The 18,868-nt window shown below is 38.2% G+C and overlaps 1 protein-coding gene across 2 annotated transcripts in view; it reads right to left on the reverse strand.

The window, feature by feature from the left end:
- pparaa (peroxisome proliferator-activated receptor alpha a) overlaps positions 1 to 17,881 on the reverse strand; it is a 38,745-nt gene extending 20,864 nt beyond the window's left edge. For both annotated transcript variants that reach the window (XM_056747479.1, XM_056747480.1), the window contains exons 1-3: positions 16,610 to 17,881; positions 15,621 to 15,691; positions 12,801 to 12,862 (exon numbers count right to left, since the gene is read on the reverse strand). The gene's annotated coding sequence lies outside the window, so the exon portion shown is untranslated. The remainder of the gene's footprint in view (positions 1 to 12,800; positions 12,863 to 15,620; positions 15,692 to 16,609) is intronic.
- Positions 17,882 to 18,868: the final 987 nt, after the last annotated feature.

Here is an 18,868-nt window from a genome sequence, read left to right on the forward strand (position 1 = left end):
AGGAAATGTTTCTTTTTCCTGTTGTTTGTGATTTCTTTCTAAAGATTGCATAGCATTTTTTATTGCCAGTGCATTTACAATATTCGCTATTTATATTTAATAAAATACTTTTAAGCAACTAGACACATTTATATATACGATAGAATTCCTGTTAAACTAGGCTTTTATTCATTTCTGTTATACGTATGCGGATTAATAAATAAAATGTTAAACATTATAATAACATTGCCTTTATGTATGGCCGTGGAAACCTTGAAGCAAGTACCTCGAAAAATAAAATGTGGAAAAACTATAAATCTGTGCGAGCAAACCTTCAAACTGAACAGTCCAGGACGTGGTATGACGGTCGAGCAAGGAGAATTCTGGGAAAATGGAGTGCGCAAACGTTAGAAGAACCTTCTCCCTCTGCCCTGAGTTGGAGTCAAGAACCGACAGGCGTATGAAGGGTGAAACATCTGTCACAATTTGCAACGAGATTTCATCTGCAGTGACCACATACACACACACGTACACGGCCTACCTGAGAACCCGACTGGTGGGGAGAGGTGGAGTTTCGTGGAGATATTAGCCGAGCTCGCTGCCAATCATGTTTTTCAATCTTTCAGGGCATACCTCCCTGGTGCCTCCCTCCTAAAACTGATTGAGGTTTTGACCATGCTTCAACGAGCAGCATGTTTAGAATTACAAGCACTTGCAAGCCACTTTGCTACATTATCGTGGCAACGATGCAGAAAACGCACTCAGCGTCTCATTCTGCTGCTTATTTCTACCAACAAACCTTTACGCAGCTATTGCAGTTACGCATTCACGGACGCGAGCCAGTACTGTTGCATGCATTTTTCAAACGGTTTTAAACCCATTTTGCGACAAAACAAGTACAAACAAAATATCTCCTGACTATGAATGATCCCCAAAATAATACGAAATCACATACCAAAACATGCAAATGTGCGGCCTTCTTCTGCGTCTGCTCCCTGAACTGCTCCTGCTGTTGTTGCATCACGATCCGCTTGTTGTTTTGTAAGCGCTTCCATATTTAGCAAACTAAAAAGTTGATAAAAGCATGCACGACGTTCAATGAACATGGCTGCACGGAGACTCCTGCTGCTCATCAGGCATTCACACACTCACACACAAACGTGGAGGAGGGACCGAAAAACCTGTTCCGCCCAGATCTCCCCGCCACACTCACGGCCTCCTCTTTCTGGTCTCTTCCCTCATGGCATTGACCTCTCGACAAACACACACACTCTTGATTCGTAGCAACCCACACACCACACCCTCAATCCAACACCAAATCTGGGCTGAGTTGTATCCGCATAAAACCGTTCCAGCTAAATCGATTCTTAAACGCTCAACCCTCTTACTTTTTCGAGTCCGATTCGCTAATGACAACAGGTCACACTCTGGCACAAGGTGCGAAGCGGCCACGTCACATTGCGCCACGTCTATCAGCCAATCACAAGAGCCGGTTGCAAAGAAGGTTCGCTTTTACATGAGAAATACCAGCGCATGGTCGACTGTGCAAGGAAATCTGTGCTTCCCATTAAAATCCAATCCCTCCGTTAGTGTTTTTTTTCTCTCGTATGCCTCTCAATTGTTCTCAAGCTTTTTCCTGTCTCCACGTGTCAGACGGTTTGTTTCTGCGTAAATTTTTCTTTGTGTTTACTAAAAAACGTGTAAACGAGGAGTCGGATTTTGGCACGCGTGCTGTGTTGTACATTGCATTAAAGTTCATATGAGGATACAATTTTGGTTTTGGGTCGTCTGCCAACTCCCAAACACCGAGCTGTTCTGTAAGGCCCCATCCTTCACAAGGCTCTGAGACAAACGCCAAATGATCAAACGCCAATCAAAACAAACTCTTTATGGTTCTTTTCAGGGCTCAACCTCAGAGCACTTTAATGCACCATCGCTGAGATCATTTTTAAAAGACTCTCATGTGATTTTAAAAGCTTGTATGTGTTCTGGGGTTAAAGTTACAAAAGAGCAATAATGACTACAGTGCGTTTTGGGTTACCGTCTTCGAAAGGTTAAAAAGGCAGAGGCGCAAATACGACATCGGCTATTTGCACAGCCAGCCTGTTCGCTTCTGCAAATGTCAGCATTTAATAATTATACCTTCTGAAATCCCAAATTATGTTAGCGCAGCGCATCCGACACAGTTTAGAGATATTCAAATAATACTCTTTTAGAACGAAACAGATTGCACAACAGCATACATTACTGCATGTGTTCTTCCACTTACCACAACATCCTTTGGGAAATGCAGAGAATAAAAAAAATGCGTATTAACCATTTCAACCCTGAACATCATATGTCTGAATAATAAAGTAATATGACATTTGGAAAGGCAAGCTAATGTTTGTTCAGCGCGCTCTGTTTTATATCACTGAAATGACAGATCTTTCACAACATTTTCTTTTCCTTCTGACTGATCAACAGGGTCTCGAGCACAACTGACTAAAACAACTTCAAGCATCAGAAGGAATCTGCAGCCAAACGCAGCCATGTGTTGCACACGCACATCACCAAGCTGCAATTTTCGCCGATAATAATGCTTTTGTGGAGAGGGGAATGAGTGAAAACTAATAACTTAAGCTTTTAACCACCAAATTTTCATCAGTGTTATAGGAGAGCAGAAAAACTGTGCCAACTGCATTAAAAAGGCAACATGACACTCCCATGAAGCACACAAAAAAATATGACAAAAGTAGACAAGCCCGGCTGAGATGAAAGATGTGAGAAGCAGGCTCAGACCTGGCCTAGTTTATCAGTGTTTATAAATAAACTTAAGATCTTGAAAGATGATCATTACCATAAGGCCATGTCAAACTCGACTTACACAAAAATGTGTATAAAGTTTATACAAAAATATCATTAATATCCAAGAAAAAAATGTGCCCTTTGCCCCAACAAACGCATATGAAAATGTCAAAATACTAGATTTCAGCGTGCCTGTTTCGCGCACACCATTTACCTTTCACACAACGAGACGCCTAATAAAACGTCAGGGAAAGTGAGTAACAAATCAAGATAAGATCTGCACAACCTAACTTTTTTGATGTCATCCATAAGAAAACACTCCACATTTTCAAACACCTTTTTTCCTGCCGGCACAGAGGTAGCTGTGAGCTTTCAGCGGTGGTGGTCTCTCCTGGGCCCCCATGGGCACGTGTCTACAGGACTCCTCAATTACAGAGGTGAAATCTGAGGTCAGCCTCTGTAGAGAGAGGAACAAAGGGCACGACCCAGAGGTCAGAAGTGCTAGGCTGGGAGCGGGCTGGTGCCCATTGAGAGGGAGTGGGCTGTTTGCTTTGTGTAGGTAAAGAGCACTAAAACACAGACAAACAGAGATTAAGATGTGAGCCCCTTAGGACTGTCACTCACAGGGCCCCTCCATCAACCCCGATTAACTCCCCTGACCTCCGCCTGCCTTTATGAGCCGCTAAATGACCCTTGCGCTCCGACATGGCCCTGACAGAAATTACAGCAGAGTAAAAGTGACAGTCTGACAGCAATTACTGATACCATTAAAATAAATAAATACAATAATATTAATAATATCGTCTTTTTTTGTATAACAAATAAATCAGCACATTTTTGTAGACAAGAGTGAGATCTTATTCCAGACTTTAAAAACATAATTATATTTATTAAAAGCATTAAAAGCACAATAATTAATTATAATTTATTAAATCACATTAATTGTCAAGAATTGATTTTTAAAACAAGGTGAAAAAATGTATTCACTCTTCGTTGAGTCAAAATTCCTAATGACACAATTGAATATGATTAAAATAAGTCTTTCAAAAAAACACAGAATTTAATTTTAAGAATATAGGCTACAACTATTTATAATTGGCTTATTAGGAGAGATTACAGTGTACAAATCAACAAGGACAATAATTGAATTTACAACATGTTTTACCTGATTCTTGGCTACGATTAAAGTTCATCAACTTTAAATATCTCATCATTTCAAACATATACACACACCTTATTTTTTCCTCTTATCTAAAAGTTATGCCACGTGTACTGCAGCAATTTTCATGTTGTCTTGTCAGCTAATGTAAGCACATCATCACTGCCGTCACAGAATCTACCACCCCTGCTTTACCGAGTGCTAGCAAACGAAATTATATTTAATAACTTTCATGTTTCGACATAACTTCTATCACATCTCCCTTTGAAGGAGTGCAAGCAACAATATTTCACAGGCAGCAAATAATGTTTATGTCCGTGAGGAAAAGTTTGTGAACATTATTATTGCAAAAGAAATTAGTTAGGATTAGCGTCAACTATCCGGATCCGTCGGGATATGGCGGCGTGATTTTGCAAGGGTGGGGCAGCTGTGCTGCAGTTAAGGTCTGAAATCACAAAATGGAGGACAGTTATACAACATGGCGGTCATCTCGATATGAAAATGTAGGGTCAGGCATTATGGACCTTTAGCTGTGCATATATTTATATTACAAATAAGAGTAATGTGTTTTGGTCTATGAAATCGTTGTATTTTGTAATGAATAAAATACACTGCGTTGCGTTTGTTGCAGCTTTGTTAGAGTGCGGGCGTAACCTTGAACGCATGTTCAGAGAGCCAGACCATTACATCAATGGCCAGCTCAGGCACTGATTCCAGAAAAAAAGGCAATGAGAATTTTTTTAATACATCAATAAAATACAGCAAAACACATGCTGGTTAACGATAATTTATATAAATAGGAAAAGGAGATCAAAAGTAATTTTTTACATACTGTGAATTTGTAATTTGACCTGCAGTTTGGGTATAAGTGTTATGCAAGGTTTTGATTGACATAAAACATTAAAATGCCACAACATTTCAAATAAAAGTACACATGACATTAAACCTGATTTTTTGTAATGAGAGCTGGAATAAAGCAAAAAAAAGACATTACAACGATACGTTTGAGAACTCAAGAATCAGAATGCTATGAGACTAACTCTTCAAGCATTGTTTGATACAATAAAAAAAAACAATTAAAAGATTTTGTACAGAAAAAAGTTTGCCATTTACAGCATTTATTAGATATTACTTTTATTTTGGCATTCTATAATCAACAGATTTGTATCAGCTTTTAAATCTTAATGAGCAAATGAGAAGAAATTAGTTGAATCAATGAGACATTTATCCAGGCAAAGAGGCAAAGCTGGTGAAAAAACACAGTGTCAAATGAAAATGTCTAAATGTTTTGTATTCATTATTTTAAAAAAGAGGAACATTTTTCATTGATCCGAAACACTATTTGAATGACAACATCCTTTTTTCTTTTTCATCTTATTTCTTTCCCGTTTTTTCATACCTCAACTGAATTGTATACAATTTTAAAATTTATGTCTTTGCTTAAATAGTTTAACGAAAGCCTGTGAACTTGATTTGTCCTCATTTTTCTTTTCTTGGCAGTATGTGAAGATTAAACAAAGCCAGAAGCTTGTTCCTATTAGCGTTTGAAGAGAAAAGGGTATAAAAAAATTGAAAGCAGCTTTAAATCATAAGTTAAAATATTTTGTAATAGATTTCTAAATTAGAAAAAGCTTTAAAGTAACAAACAGATACAAATTTAATACAATTGAGAAAATTACACCTGAATACCTCCATATCTGCAGTGCAACTCTTTATTTCAATTATTTTCTGTTGGTTAGCATTATAAACTGTATAAATGGAATAAAAGATAAATTCAGGTTTAATAGAAATAATCAATTAATTATAAAAATGCCTAAAAAGATTAAAACATGCAAACGTTTGTTATTTATTCCTTTTCTATGTACTTTTCTTAAAAATGACAGTGTCCCTCATTTATAATATTGAATAGGAAAAAAACGTTATTTTAATGAAAACAAATTAATTTTAAAATCAGTTTTGAATTAGATACCTACAGCAACTCACATAACATAGTTTATTATTTTGAGTGCTCAGAATTTTACACACTTATATTTAAATAAAAGTCTTGATTATATGGTTACTAAAATACAGAGCTAGTGTTAAAAATAGGTTTCTATACAGTTTTTTTTAAGTTCATGACTGCCACAATTTAACATTTTAACAATATTCAGGAACAACAGCCAGCAGTTGCATACTTCGGTAACTTAAATGAATACTTATAAAGGTCTTAGTTTTACATCCAAAGATACACTTGTATGTTTGACAGCTTATCTGACCGGTAAAAACACAGCTTTTCTAAAAGTAACTCACCTTATATATTTAACTTGTGAAAAAGAAAGACAACGATTAAAAAAGAATAAAAACTTGTCCACTTGACCTAGAGCTCACTCGTCCGCGGCTGCTAGCTGCCGCATGCTGGAACCTCCAAAACTTTCTGCTGAGCACTTTGTGTTTAGAGAGAGGAGCAGGATTCTGTGGCGTTATCCCACAATTTGATTAACTCTGAAACTTCCAAACACTCTTGAACAAACATGATTCAAGTGCGGCACGACAATAAAACTCAACAGGTGGATCGTTTATTAAGAGATGCATGCAGCTCTTGAAACCAAAAGGAGTGCTTTAGGCTGCAGGGGGAAAGTGCAAGAACACAAACCAAATGACCTGTTCTTCTAACAAATGACTAGCAAATATGTACCCACAAATTAACTTCAGCCACTCAGCGGTTACACCAAAAGCTTCAAACTTTACATTATCAATTACTTCTAATGCATGACATTTTTTTGTCAAACACTAATTTTAGGTCTTTAGAGAAATTAACAATACATATCAACACTTCAACCTCAAGACCAGCATGCTGCAAAAATTAATAACTATGCCAAATATCATTCAATGCTGTTTACTTCCTTCTAAATAACCAATGCAAGCTACGTTTCTTTCGTCACTCCAAATCGCTTCAATAACCATCCATCCTGGTTTGGTTCTATTAATAGGCTATATTTTAACGGTCACCGGTCTTTCTTTACTTCCCAGAGTGCAGAAGGTGTGTGTGTGTGAGGAGAACAAGGACAGTTCTGGCACTTAAATTGTTCTGGCTCTTAAAAGCCAGAGCAGCCTACTTTTGCATGTGCCACATCATTTCACCTCGAAACGAACAAGACCTCCAGGATCTGCCCCAGCTGAGCCTTCTACGCCCAAGTCAACCCTCAGCTCAGCCACCTTCAACTGCCGGAGCGAGGGATGTGCAAGGGCGTAATTCCTCGGGTGCACACGGAGCGCTCTGACATCTACACACACTAGAGCATGACATTCCTTACATATAAAATCTGCTCATTTTTGTTGGATATCAAGTAGAGACAGAGATTCGAGGTCTTCGCAATGCCAGTCAAAGATCATCAAATAAACGTTTCAGTGTCATTTCCTGAAAACAACCTAAAAAGAGAAAGCATGCAGCTGCAAAATTTTGCAGCATCACTGGTCTCAAGAATTATTTTGGCAAGACTAGCATCTGTCGATGGTCCTGCTTCATATTTTTTTATTTAATATGTTTTTATAAATATCATTTGTCAGACATCAAAGTCTGCAAGTTGAAAAAAAATCCTTACTATTGCATATGGTCAACATTCTCTCTTGGGAACGCAAATCTCTGCTTAGGTAATCACTGTAACAATAATAAAGGGCCCAGACGTCTCCTTCCAACTCCGTAATAACATTCACACATTTTTTCAGAAGTGCACAGAATGTGGCACTTGTCATTGCTGATATTCAAGGACGTTATTCTGGTTAAATTCATTTTAAAAGGATGATTATAGGTCAGCCGAGGCTCATTATCACAAACGTATTATCTTGTCACCTTTTTTTTCTTATTATTTTTCTGTTCCATTAATTGTCTGTGCGTGAGTGTTCCCCCGATGGGAATCCCACCCTTTAATAGGCTAAGGTGAACATGGTGCAATATCAGCCCGGTGGCTGCAAGGCGAGGTCTGCTTGATTTAGATCTAAGGCCTGTGTCTGTTGAAGCACGGCTGATGTAGAGTCGTTTAGATTTTCAGTTTTTACCTGGAATAATTACATTGCAAAAGATCTGTTTCGACTTATGCTGCATTACAAATGCAGAGGAATTCTATCTGATTCTCCTTAGGTACAACTATAGCTAAGAATTAAATAATGAATCTCAAACCAGACAGATTCACTTAAATCTGATCCAGAGTGAAACAAGATAAGACTTTATTGACCCCCAAGGGTACATAAGGAGGAAAAGGAGCTTTTGGGCTCATTTATTTATTTTGCTTTAAACTTTTATGGTTGTCAGCGTACAAGATTGAAATGAACTGTCCGTTCTCTCCGTAGGGGGGTTTCTCTACACAGCCCGGTAGTTTTAGGTTGGTTGGGGGTGGGGGGCTATAGATGCCAGCAGTCATGAGCGTGCAGGCCGTAACAAAAGCTGTCTTTATGTAGTATGCATGCTGATCCAGCAGCCTAGGTTTTGTGCTGTGTTTCACACGTCCAGCTCAGTGGGGAAGAGAACAGGCCGCATGGAGAGATGCAGAGATACTACTGCCTTCCTGCGGCCACGCTAAAAACACACTCACAAGAATGCAAATGCATACAGAGAAATGTGTCTTATGCCGTACCGTCTAAATGAACTGATTTGAATCCAGTTCAAAATATTGTTCAAATTAAACCAAATATATTTTTATAGATGAGGTAGTAAAAAGTATGGTTTTATATTTTACTGTGGAGACATGTGCGGGTTATTTGTATCCAACAAGCAACATTTAGTTCTTGGACAAAAGTTACTGTCCAAAATCACATTTCAAATTTAGATGTCTACAAAACATTTGAAGCACACATGCCTATAACAAAGCATTGCCATACGAATTAGTGTACTAACATAAAAAAATGACAATTTATATAAATATAAATATACAGTATGAGAGGTAATCCGCATCGCATAAGAAGGCAGAGGGAATGTAAACTAGATAAGCTGCTGAAAAAATTCACTGCATGAAACTTTAGTCAAGTAATCTAAAACATATCTTTAATATTTTCCTTGTTTCGTTTAAATCAGAAATATTATTTAATACAACAAAATGCATTACTACATTGCATTATGACACCATTTTTAAAGATTCAGTTATTAAAAATAAATGGTGCCTTTAGGTACTTTCCATTTTTTGTACTTTTTAAAGTGCAATAATTGCATTTAAAATCAAAATAAATTGAAAGTGACTACACTGGTACTCAGTAGTACCTATACATACATAAACATTGATTTTAATAGGGGAAGAAAGGCCACATACGTAGATGCGCGAAACTTTCTGGCTTAGTCCGGGGTCTATCCGTCCCGTCCTGTACGTGTGCATGTTCGCAGCAGTGTGACCAAGGGCATATGGAGAGTAGAGAGTTAAAGCTCTGAGGATTGGGTCGTGAGCTCACTCTGGGATTAATTATGAAGACCTGCTGCTTGCGATTCTGTGTATGTGTGCGCGACAAAGAAGATACGTGTCAGCAGCGCAGCCATTCAAACTTCTCCCAAACAATGGCCCTGAATGGGCTTCGTTCAATCAGGTACGCTGTATCGTCTTCTGCCTATATACACACGCACGCATGACCACGCACAGGCTAAACAAGCATGTTCGAGTGTGATAATCAAATTATTGTTGAAGCTAGCTTGAGTGCTACCAGGGGCCTCACTTTTGTCTTATTCCCAGCGAAGAATTAATCACTCGCCAGACATCTGAGGTGTTGCTACGCACTTACGCACATACGCACACATGCATGCACAAACACATTCCCGGGGAGACGGGCAGAGTTTATCATGACAACCAAGGAAGGGCAAAAGAAGGTTGAGAAACAGGAGAGAATAGAGAATAAGAGCAGAGAGCGTTCCTCTGCATGTTAGCTTGGTCTCTATTGACCTGTAAACCTTTGTGACTGGAACAAATGCAAATGGCGCTGACTTGCTCACACAAAATACTAAAGGGCTATTCAAATGAGCCACTGTCAACAATGCAACAGTGGTCTACCCACGGAGCAGCTCTCGTCTGGAGCTCAGAAACACAGTCAACAGCTTGGACCTTCAAAATGAACACTAATAAAATATAGATGATAAATTACAAAAAATGTCTTGACTTACAAATTATTATTTTCTTAATACAAACTTAATACAAAATATATCTGAAGAATTTTTAGGAGAGAATTTTTCATTGGAAAAATATGTTTTTTTAATATGAGTAGCCCAATAAAAGCTGATTTCTTGTACATGGATGCTCCAGTTACATTTCTGATTTACAAGTCATGGACGCTGCTGTGATGATGAGGTCACATGACCATTTATCTATTATCATCTCTGCTATTGGAAAATCAGTGCATATACCTCTTTTCTACAAAGTTAAGACCGAAAATTGCATTATGCTGTCTCTGTGCCACTAAGCTTCAGGATACGTCTAAGACGACTGCAATATCTTCCAAAGCAACAGAGACAGCTAAATACACCTTTCAAAATATCTGTTCTTTGCTATTCTGTGGCTTCGGAATATTACTTTATACAGCCATCTGAAAGTATTTTGTCTTGAATGCAATGTGGAGGAAACATATATGGCAATCCATCACACGACAACAAGAGGAACTGCTTAAGGCCAAGACAACAGTCACTTGGCAATGTCGCAAAAAAGTTCCTTACAAAAAATAACCTGAAACATCTTTACATAGTCATGCAAATCGAAGAGAAAACTATGTGATTAATTCATGACACGAACCAGGTCATACAATGAGATTTAATATCCAATACAAAAAGGCATTTTTCGACCTTTTCTACAATAGCTGACCTATCTGGACTGAGATCTCAAATAATTAAACATCTTCATTATATTAATGCAGTACGTACTACTCGGTAGTGCAAACTCTCTTACTCTAGTTACATTATGCCTTTATACTGGTTTATATAGGGATAATGCTGTCACGTTTGTACATACATTCTTTTTTTAAATCCTGTTTTAAAATGTTTCTATTTACTTATAGATAAAAACAAGATTTTAATTTTCTGCAATATCTATTACAAGGCCACTTTCTTAAAAACGTGAAAACTCATGCTTCTCTTTTTATTAAGCCTTTGAGAGCATGATTGTTTTTGCTAGACACTAGGAACATTTCTGTTCCTTGCTCGATCTACCAAAAAAGACATTAAGTGCTAGCAGAGGGAGCATCAGAACATGCAAGAAAACATCTGGATGACACCTGCAAACGGCACATGACCTGAGAGCACATCCACACAGCAGGAGACAAGGAAATGGGACTAATGTGTGAAAAAGACTGTTAGATGACAAGTGTCATCTCTCTATTTTCCTCTGCTATACCATGTATGCAATGAATATGTCCTTTTACAGTAGGGGAACACTGTAAACAAATCAGCTGGGATACTTTGCAAAACCAAAGACAATTTTTTTTTATGTCATTGGATTTCATGCACACAGAAAGCCGATTAACATCTCACATGTCAACATACACGACTACAAACGGATTTGGATAAAGAGATAAAGTCACCACATGAACAACTTTACAACTAAAGTACAAATAATGTTTGATCCGGATGGTTATGAGTACAGCGATACTAAAGTGATCATATTCATACAGCCTGTATATTGCAAACCATTCCTCTTAAATCTGCCTGTAATTTCAGTCAAGATGATGCAACGGGAGACTAACAGGTTGATTCTCATCATTTTTCTGCTCTGCCCACCATAGAAACAAGCTTTCAGAGACATGGCCTAGATTCTGAACAACGCCACAGCCCGGAGTAAAGTTGATCTCTGTCGCATCAGAACATTTGGGATTACGTAATACATCTATTCTAATATGGACAGAACATAAATATTACACCAGAGATCCTCTCTATAGAAATCAACATGAACAGCAATATCATGAGAAGAAATAGAAAGCTACCCATACATATCACAAGAGTAAATAGGCCAGAGAAAAAAAATGGGTTCAAGACGCAATCTAGACTTTATTAAAAAGAGTGCATCCGTTATAAATAAAATTAAATAATCATTACAACTTTAAAACTGTAAGTGTCTGACGGTGCAGTTAAGTGTCAAAGACGCACATAACATCAAATTGTTTACTAGCTGTGATTTTAAAAAGGGTCAATAATAAAAGGAAAGTAACATGTGACTTTTATATTAAGAATACATTTCAATTATTTACATATTTGTAAATAAAATAATTTCATTCAGATGGACAAAGAAAATGGTGGTGTGTCTGTGAAGTGCATCAAAAATAGAAATGGGGTCTAGGGACGTCGAATTGGATGCTTCTGATGTAGACAATTTATTAAATAAATTGTTTTTGTAAAAAATTATGCATTCATAATTCACCTAATATCTTTGAAATCATAAATACTTTAGATTACAGTATATACGCAATATTAAATAAATGAACATCCAGACCATTTACAAATAAATGAATCTGACTTTCTACCGTAAATGCCTAATGTTGCTTGTCCTAAAACCTGTATGTTATTCCAAAATAAAAGCTTTTTGCAATAACTCAAAATGTAATAACTTATTCTCTAAAACATTCTGATCCGACGTTGGTCGCATGGGATAATAGTAAATGAAAGCCAAATAGCTTTTAAGATCAATCTTCCATTTCTGCTTGACTATATTCTGGTATCAGACACACACTTTTCACAAGCCAGTCAATTCACAATACATAAAATGAAATGCTGCATTACCCTATATTATAGCATAACATTAGATGTGAACTGAGATTTATACTGTGACATGATTGAAAAAAATGTCTCCTTATTATGAACATGCTTTACAAACTGGATTGTTTTGATATGGATTTACCCCATGTGTTGAGGGTCAGTTTAGTTTTCAACATAGTCTCTCACCTGTATTCCTGTAAAACTCGAGTCTTAAAGCCCTTCTCGGTCTCTCCAATAGCTCCACGAACCTGTGAACAAAAAAATACATAAATCACAAACCCTTTCTCAAACTTAAAACAAGCGAGAACCCGGTAATTCATTTCAATAAGACCCAAGTTATTTCGATTCCGCATAAACTAGTCCCACCCCAGCATTTTCTGAGGTCACAACCCAGTCACCTGAATCTGAAATGTCCCACAGATTCATTTGCTTGCCGGATTAATTAACTTGTTTTTGACTTGAAATTTCAGATCTTGAAATTGTCTCTCGAGTAGTTTCATCTGAAATAAACAGAAAACCCAGCAGTATAAGGAGTCTAAAAACAAATGCCAGATTGCAGAAGGGCGATTCAGGGCCCTTGGCTTGTCTCCCCCCTCCAGAACGATCTACAGTGGAAAGAAAAGCCTTTTCCCTGTCCTCAAGTGAACTCAAACATGAGCTTCCTGTTAGACCCTGGGAGGAAACCCCCAGCACAGCAACCTCACACTAACAGAGGAAGGCCTTCACTACTGAATTCTTCTCTGCCTGCGAAATTAGGTCAAGTACTTAAGAGCTCCCTGCTTATACCCACAAAATCTCTCTCTAAAACTAATGCACACACACACTGTAACATACTTACACACAATCAAATAAAAACACACATGACCTCGGTCCTCCAATTCACACTCGCACAAAACAAACACGCGCAGATGCGCACACAATGTGTCACCTGATGTCTTCATGCATCATAGGTAACCGCAATCACCAGACTGCAGAATTTGTGTGTTTTTTTCTGGTTGTCCTTTGTTGCACCCTGATTCACAGAAGATTAACCTGCAAGCTAACTCTCTGCGATGCTCCCACAGGACAAGCATCTTCTAACGGCTCTCCTCCACATCTGTGCAACCTTTTAGTGCCAGTTTCAGACAGGCAACAGGCTAAAAGCTCGGGACACGCCCCTGACCTCAGCTGACACCACCGTCCACTCAAATCATCGGGCTGCTTCTGTCTTCGAGAGCCACACAACAGCGAGCGATTGATTGTGCGATTGCGTCAGATTAGAGGAGGCGCTTCTCCTCCCCTGGGACTCTTCATTTTTAATTTTGAATAATGTGTGCTTTTTTGGAGGGTTAACTGAGGTAAACCTGCCTGGATGCGGGCCAGAAGACGTAGGACTGTTTGCCTTATTGTAATCTCCGAGCGCTTGGTATGCTTTGCTTAATTATCTTGTGCTCTTCAAAGCGTTTCCAGCCAAAGATGGCGGCTGTCATTATAACAAAACGGACGAACCGAAACGCTCAGATTACAGAACTCAGGCCAGGTCATGTTGACACATTACAAGCTTGGCTTTAGGTCTTGCAGAGAAGGGGAGAAAGTCGAGAGCAAGCACAAAAGCAGAGGAGGGATAAAGCAAAGTTTGAGTGAAAAGAAAGGGCGAAAGAGAGAGAGCATATGACAATACCATACGCCAAATTTCTGTCATCTGTTGCAGAGGGTTTGGGGAGACATTCCTGTGGGATTGACAGTTTGGCGTGGCTATAGCACCAGGGGCCAGTCATGGAAAGACACTTCCAGTGTGCACACACACCGTACGAACATAGCCAGACGTGCCGCATGCGATCTGGTCTCGCTATCTGCATCGGCCTGGACCGAACGTTTGCGCCGGTTGCTTCGCTCTATGTTCAATGGCGGTTCAGTTATTTTCCCCGACGGGAGATGTCATTTGACGAGATAAATCCAGTGCTGAGTAACAACATTAAGACAAGTGGAAACAGATTGCCGAAAAGTCTGATGTCTTTTCTTGTTTTAATTGTTTTGAAAATATGACATCATCTGTGTTTAAATATCCGGCCTTTGTGAGGAGGCATGTTTAGAAAACTGATTGTGATAAAAGGAAAAGCACCTGTAAACAACATTGGCCGTTGTTTATCATAAGCGTGGGGTCACGGTTACAGGCAAAAAAAAATGCAAAACAGCTGAGCAAGCCATTATGTAAAACCTTAAAGTGACCTAAAACCTCACAATTTCCATATTCAAAAACCCTTTTCATTTTTTTTTTTATTTTACACAACAAAAGGATGACTAAAGTTATGCTTCTGGATTTTTCTAATGTACTGTGGCCGTGTTATTGGTACCTACTACCTAGCACAGTTACGAGTCTTTTACTCATTTACCACGATGACACACAAAGCACACTACTAAATCACAACCCTCAACAATCCGCCGTGCCTGCCAAAAAATACCACCAAACAGACTGACAAAGAATTCAAAACACACATTTTACAAATAACCATGGGCCAATAAATTAGGCAGTGAGAAAACAGCATTTCAAACTATGTTGAAGTTGTTTATGTTCCTTTTGAGTGAAAAAGTGGGAAAAGCTTCTTTCATTGTTTAGCAGAACGTTTGATTCATAAAAGGAAGTTAAGCAGGCCCGACTTGGTAATTGCACAATCAGCATAACAAATCTCATGGGTTAACATGTTATAGCATGTAAGCTATAATACGCAGAAGTGCTTGCCTGGTCAACAACCAAATGCAAACCTTTTAAAAATGCTTGAATATGTGCACTCTATATATATTCGTACAAAACGATTTATTTTTACTGCAAATATCCACCGATAGAAAGCAATACATATAGCTTGTTTTTCAGAAGGATTAATATTTCTGAAAGATGGTATTATTTTTTGCTCAATGCAACCAAAGTCTAAAGTACATGTAAATCTCAGTTCCATCATAGAAAAGATTATCATCATAAAATATGATAAGGACAAATATATTGAAATATATTTAAGGGCAAAATCCTACCCGGTAAAAGGTGGATGTACATTTCATCTCTGGGCCGACTCCGAGAGAAATGTTCACCATGTCAAGCAACACTGCAACACACAGACACACACACCGCATAACATTTCAGAAACAGCTCTCTTTTCTGCTGACTATTTGAGTCGCCTACAACAAAAGCAATGTGCATTTTAAGTAGACAATCCTGGTAAAATTACTTGTTTCTACATGAGTTGACTCTATGGCATTTACTTGAATAACTGTGTTATAATCTAGTGTAAACACCCTCTAAAAAAGGCATATTCTCTAGGGACATTCCAAGGATATCTCTATGTAGGCTATGCATATCAAGAAAAGATATCAGATATCAGTGCATGAAATGTCAACACAGCACGAGAAAAAAATATATATCATAACAATATCAGTTTACAATTCATTACGTTTTTGATTGTATCACTGCCTCACTTCAGTGATAAAATGGGGAAATTGCCGGTCTGCCTTTAAAAAAGACATAAAATGTCCTACACAAATAATTTAGTGAGGCAGGCCTATTCCAGTTATGAAATACACCATATTAATTTTGATGATAAGATAAGGCCAGATAAGACTCGGTGCTTTCAGTGTGCCTGCAAGAGAGGTGAATCTATAAAAAACCAACAGAGCAACACGGTCGATTATTAGAAAAGCGTGAACAAAACCGTCTGGCCATGAGAAACTGACCTCTTTTTCTTCGTCGAATGTGCCTATTACTCTCTTTCTCTTCAAACTGCACTAATAAAAAGAGCTAGTCCTCGTTTAACTCAATGACATCCGGTACGTGCGCGAGTTATTTTATACCCGATGCCAGGAAAATAACCCGTGAAAACTAGGCTATACGTCTCTGCCCGGCTCGACGCCGTCGCATATGCCAGCTCCATATGTTTATCGCATATAATTTCAAGTTTAGGCAAAGCCAAATGGCGAACTAAAAAGAAAGAATACGACAAAGACTGCCAACCTAAACGAAAACTTACGTGAAATAGCCCCGTTTTTCGTCCACGTCTCTTCATCTGGATCCGTAGTGCTGCCTTTAGTTCTCGTCAGACACGGAAAACGTCAAAGACAAACAAAGAAAGGAGAGAAACTTATCGGTGAGTAACTTTAAGCCGTAATGACCGTTTTTCTTATTATATAAGTTGCCGTTAAAGTGAAGGGATGTCAGGCGGACGCCTGTCGCGCGGATACTTCAGCGAGGTTCAAATAATACAAACGACCGTTACGTTCCTCCGCTTCACGCGCACAGACGAGCGCAACTGTCACAATCTTCCCATCTAAAAAGAAACGCGACGGTACACCGCGTCTTTTAACGCAGTTTCGTTTTTTTATGGTCAAGAATAACCGTTAATCCTCCCTACAGCCAGCGGACCGGACCTGCAGCCTCTCACTGCCGTGAACTAGATCACACAAGTTCAAGTAAGGTGAACTGTGATTCTCACACACACTGACACACAGCGACCGTTACAAAAGAGCCAGACAGCAGCCGCTGACCTATTTAATAGCAGCTCTAAATAACACACTGTTTGCTCATGTACAGATTATATATAATGGTGTCGGCTGGTGTTGAGTTCTTATTTTATTATTCGCAGTCCGTCGAGCTCGACCCGTTCGGCAGGTTTTACCCCAGGCTTATAGTAACTAACGTTAGTCTTACATAACGACGAATATTTAATCCGTTTTTTAAACCGACGAAAACAAAACGATTCGTCGCGTTGCATGGCGATCTGTACGGCGTTGGTATCCACATACGTTATAAATCTGAGGTGTTAGTTTCGAATTCGGTCTGGTCGAATTGATCAGCACACCGTGTGTAAAAAACACAGGAAATAAAAGCCACAATAAATGAACGGTGGCATCAGAAGCATATTGATCAATTAAATCAACATTTTAGAAGAGTATACATGGTGTTTGAAATTATGTTTGATCATTTTCTGGGTGATAAAAGATAAAAGAGACAAGACTACCTGTTGCTTTGCCGGGAGTTCAAGCAATTTTACTTACAGTGGACTACGTTCGTACTCATATGCATAACTGTGCAAAAGCATACCGGATGCTTAGCTAAAAAAATTGATCAAACAATTTTGCTTTAATGTGTCAGTAGGAAATGTCAAAATATTAGTATAAAGGTGTAATCCATACGAGTAGTGGCAGCACGTCCTGCATTTTTTGGTGAAGCATCTAATGTGTAAACTTTTGCACAGTATTATATTTAATATTTAAACGTGTTTTGCATTGATTTTTGTAGGTGTCAAGCGATGTAATTTAAAAGGCCATTTTTATCTGTTGGCTAGGCTATTTGTTTAACAATGACTGCATCATATTAAAAAATTTATTTTCGGATGCCTTTATTGTTATTGTTATATTAACACAGGGAAATAACTATTATCGAGGTTATTGTAAACTTTGTTACAAGAAATAAAGATAAGAATTACGGTACTGCTAATAACAGGTAAATCTGTTTTACCATAAGGCTCTATTAGAGTGAACTTCTTTAGTTTAAGGGATTTAAATAGTTCACAGTCAAGAGCAATGTCCCAAAAAAGAGTTTAAAAGCATTGCTTTGAAAAAGCACAAATATCCTTCACATTCTACTTATAACAGGCAAAATACAAATTAAACGTTTTTTTCAGGAATGCAAATAAAGTATTTGTAAAAAGTTCAATATTAATAACTGTAGTTCAGCCCCCAAAAAGGGGGAAATATTACAGAACACCCTCAGTAACTTATTTATTATTTATAAAAATACAAATAAAAGTGATGTTACTAATATTGAGTAGTCCTAATAAATATTGTCAGTGCATATTCATGAATATCTTCTGAACATTAAAGGAAAATATTAGTTCTGATACAAGATTGACTCGACCTGCAAAAATGTATTTCCGAGCTACCTTCTACTTTTTTCTCTGGATCTTGACATACAAAGTCAAATTTATATTCCTCTTCCTCCAAATACTGTACCACTGCTTCACCACTTAAAGAATGTTGATGTGTGACGTGTCGAAGAACCGAAACACGCCTGATGAACCCATAGGTTTATCCATACACACAGAGCTAATCAGATTAAAGGGCCGAATTGTGTCCTATGTGTGAACGCGCGTGTGTTTACGCCCTACACAAAGCGGCCTCATGGGACTTAACGGGAGTTGGTGGCAAGCAGATTATTAGCGAAAGGTTGTTGAGTTCACATGGCATCACATGTTTACATGAAGCTTACTCTGAAGCTTTTTTATCCACTG

Source organism: Triplophysa dalaica, chromosome 5 (genome assembly GCF_015846415.1).
Source record: "Triplophysa dalaica isolate WHDGS20190420 chromosome 5, ASM1584641v1, whole genome shotgun sequence".
Taxonomy (NCBI): Eukaryota; Metazoa; Chordata; class Actinopteri; order Cypriniformes; family Nemacheilidae; genus Triplophysa; species Triplophysa dalaica.